At 48.3% G+C, this 4,214-nt stretch overlaps 1 long non-coding RNA gene across 1 annotated transcript; it reads left to right on the forward strand.

Annotated features, from left to right (window-relative positions):
• The first annotated feature begins 499 nt into the window (after window positions 1-499).
• Window positions 500-2,953, forward strand: LOC131895186 (uncharacterized). Its single transcript, XR_009375118.1, has 2 exons — window positions 500-610; window positions 2,635-2,953. It is a non-coding gene; the product is annotated as an uncharacterized LOC131895186 (long non-coding RNA).
• Window positions 2,954-4,214: the final 1,261 nt, after the last annotated feature.

Genomic DNA, 4,214 nt, shown 5'->3' on the forward strand with positions numbered 1-4,214 from the left:
ATAAGAGAGAGAGAGAGACGGATGTGCACAAGCCTATGGAAAACACACGTGAATAAAGATGGAGTCGGGAATATGGTGCCGGCTTATAAAGGCTGGGCCACGCCTGCGCACACAGGCCCATATGGCTATTCCACGCATGTGCGTAGGTCACATGGTTGCGCTGCGCGCTTTACGCAACCACACAAAGCCATGGGGTCCTGGTCACGTGAGACATTTTGACCGGGAAATGGCTAGGCGGAAGTGACTAGGTCCGCGGGGCATGTGCAACCATGCCCAGCCATGGGGGTGTCTTGTAAATCCATATCACCTGCTGCTCAGCTGAGTCACTGGGAAAGACGCACTTCTTGTCCTGAACTGCTAGTTTGGTCTCCTGGATTTTCTGCCTTGTAACTTACCTGGTTGCTGGCGAACCAAGTGGCACAGTCCAAACGAACAGGGGGGGTTCCCTGAAAAGCAAGGGGTCACAGCCCTGTCTCTGGATCTTTCCATCAGCCCCGTGCAGACAGGCAGGTGAGTTTGGTGCCCATCTGGCAGGAAACTGAGGCTTAGGGCCTCTTGAAAACTGATTGCCTACTGAAGCCCCTGACAGAATGATTCTCCGCTCCTTCAGGTCCATTTCCCGGCTTTCTCTGCCCTTTGGAGCACCTTTCAATGACACCACTCAGGTCCTCTTTATCCCCTGGCCTGCTTTTGGGCTCAATCTATAAATGACCTAGGCAGAAAAGGAGAGGAAGGGGGTACTTAGAACCCATATGCCTCCTCGAACGGAATATAATTTTAGCATTAGCTACATTCCTTTTCCTGAGCCGCAGCCCTACATCTAACTACCTCAACTGAAACAAACAAACAAAACCCCTTGGACTTGCATAAGTTATAAGAAAGATGGGAACAAACGCTCTCAGTTTACTAAAAACTCCAGAGCCCTTTGCAAGCATTTCTGCCCTAAACCCTGGATCATGGCTCCAGATTTCCCCAGGGGCACTGGGAGCTCACCCTGTCCTTGCCCTACAGTAGCTACTTAAAACCTCTGACTGTTGTAGGGACCAGAATGCTCCTTGTCCCTTGCCCACACCTCAGCAAATCACCCTTCCCTTCATTACGTTCTATTGAATCCTTTCTGTTAAAATCCAGACCTGCCTGGAGGTCCTTGCAACCAGTAAGAGGGCAGAAAATCAAATATTTATGGAGCAGATGCCATTTTCTGGGCCATGTGCTAAGCCTGCTCCTTCCGTAATGCTGTGAGGCGGGTATTCTCGGTTCACAAAATAAACAACTGAGGCTGAGAAATGAAATGTGGACCCAGCTCCAGGTCACATAGATTTGGTAGGCCACTTCCCTCCCCCTCACCACAAAGACCACACTGTTTGCTGCCTTAACTGGCCTTTAGCACAAATAACCATAGGGACCAGAGCCCTCCAACCTTGCCCTGGGTATGTCAGAAAAAGAGAACCCCCCCCTGCCTAGGGTGAGGGTGTAGCATCTTTGCGGCAAATGGGCTTTCCATGAATGGAAACAGCCTTTCCCTTCTGCTAGAAGAGGCAGGATTTCACATGAATGTGTGATGCCTGGCCAGGAGCCAAGAATAAGAAGAGGAAATGGGAGACCAAGTGAGATAACCACCCTGGACATGGCGGGGAGGGGCAAGACAAACAGAGGCCATTCAATTTTGCAGAGCATCAGAAAGCCCAGTAGATTAGGGGCGGCCTCTGGGGAGACCCAGAGACATTAGGGAAAAGGGGAGGCAGCCTTGGCAGAGAACAGACTAATCACTGGCAGAGCAATTAAAGGGTGGAGCAAATGGGTAGGAAACCACAGGATAATCCAAAACCCCAGAGCAGGCACTTGAAATGTTAAAAAAAATCACAGTAGTACATGTACACACAGAGGCCAGTATTTGTGCTTAGCCCTGGAACTGACACAAAGACTTGGAATGAGAAACATGTGGGGTCAGAGGCACTTGGGTTTAGCAGACTGAGACATGGCGTGTCCCTGTGGGCATTTGGAAGAAGGGCGAGTACTTAGGAGAGAGACAGTTCAGAATTCTAAATGAAGACACGAGAGTGAAGGAGACCAGCCGGCTTTCCCCAATATTTGACGATTACAAAGAAAGTCAAAGTTCTAGTTGGATCATGAGGCCCACTGGGATCGTGCCAACCTACAACAAGGAATGCTATAAATTCTTGACAATTTCCAGCCACTTAACGCCCTCATTCCCACCACTTCCCACATGCTCTTTCTAATTCTCCCAACCACTCTGCAAGTTAGTATTCTTGTCTCCCTCAGACAGATTTGGAAACTGAGGCACATAGAGTTTACTGTAACTTATCTATGGCACATAAGTCACTGACAAGTAGCCAAGGAAGGAAGTCTACCCAAGTCACCTTTTTCCCCTCTCGTGGCAAATTCCAAAATGTAGGCTTTCAAAATGGTCCAATCTAGCCGGGTGGTGGTGGCGCACGCCTTTAATCCCAGCACTTGGGAGGCAGAGTCAGGCCGATCTCTGTGAGTTCAACCCCAGCCTGGGCTACCAAGTGAGTTCCAGGAAAGGCGCAAAGCTACACAGAGAAACCCTGTATAAAAAATAAAAAATAAAAATAAAAATAAAAAAAAAGGTCCAATCTTTTTTAATTTCAGAAAAGAAAACAGGCATGGGACAGGAACAAATGGCCCCTACGGAAGAGGTGGCCTCGGACTTCAACATGAGTCCAGTCTGGAAGGAGAAACCTTGCCAGCTCCTGAGTTCAGCTCTTCCATCTCAGTTCTAGCACCTCGACTCTTCTAAGCCCTGGAATCCCAGGCAGAAGGGAAACACATAGTTTTTCCAAGCCCAGTAGCACATATTCCAACCATCCATGTATTCATTTGTTCATTCAACAGACATTTATCAAACCCCTATTTGCTGCCAAGGATTGTACACTATGGAAATATTTTTCTGATAAACAACTAAGAAGTGCCTGGTTTGTGGTCGCTTAGGGTTTGCTTTTGTTTGGTCATTTCAGAACATTTCCACTTAATTTGCTGCATCAGGCCCTCACATGCCCCCCCCCCCAAAGCCTCAGCTCAGCTAATAATCAACGAACGCCCTCCTCTTTAAAACATTTATGGTGGCCTAACAGCCCTGCCCTTTTCCCTGCGGTAATTGCATTCTCTCCAGTCACTCTGGCAGCTGTAAAGGTCTTTTCTTTACAAATATGAGCAGTGAAGGCTCTTTATAATCTGTTCTCTGAACTGAAGAAGGAAATTGAAAGAGTGCTTTGTAGAAAGCTCTGGGGGGGGGGGGAACAACAACACAGATTTGACTGGTTTTATTAGAAATCTAAAAACCTGGGTGAAGGGCATGAAATAAAATTGTCAAATGCCAAAACATTCTGACCAGATGGGTGAGACCAAGTGCCAGGTTCATGCTGACCAACTGATGTCTGCAGAGCAGCAGTTAGTGGCTGAACACAGGGAACAGTCATCATTTCCATGGTCCTGTGTGCCTGCTGGGTGGTATCCACATGCTCCTCTGCCAGGGCCTAGATGGTCCAGGATACCATATGTGCGTGTCTGAGGACTCACCTGGGATGAGCGGAGCAGCTCTCCTCCAAGGGGCTAACCTGGGCTTCTTCACACATGAGAGAGATGTTACTAGCAAGGGAAGGTGTAGCACGAATCCTAATTGGTCTTAGTAATAAAATCCCAGAGTCAGGCCGGGCGGTGGTGGCGCATGCCTTTAATCCCAGCACTCGGGAGGCAGAGCCAGGCGGATCTCTGTGAGTTCAAGGCCAGCCTGGACTACAAAGCGAGTTCCAGGAAAGGCGCAAAGCCACATAGAGAAACCCTGTCTCGAAAAACCAAAAAAAAAAAACAAAAAACAAAAAAACAAAACAAAAAAACAAACCCGGAGTCAGATCAGCCAGCCACTAGGGTTCTTAACTCTACCGAATCCTCAGCCTAAAAGAAACTGAGCTCCTGTCTCCTCCGGCCTTATATTCCTCTCTCCGCCCAGTCATATCACTTCCTGTCTCAACCTCCCTAATGCTGGGATTAAAGGCTTGTGTGCCTCCCAAGTACTGGGAGCAAAGGTCTGAGATCCCAAGTGCTGGGATTAAAGGTGTGTGCCACCACTGCCTAGCCTGTATGGCTTTGCTCTCTGATCTTCAGGCAAGCTTTATTTGTTAGAGCACACACAAAATATCAGCACAGAAGGGCAAGCAACAACACACAAACGC

The sequence above is a fragment of the Peromyscus eremicus genome, chromosome 18, assembly GCF_949786415.1.
Source record: "Peromyscus eremicus chromosome 18, PerEre_H2_v1, whole genome shotgun sequence".
In the NCBI taxonomy this organism is placed as follows: domain Eukaryota; kingdom Metazoa; phylum Chordata; class Mammalia; order Rodentia; family Cricetidae; genus Peromyscus; species Peromyscus eremicus.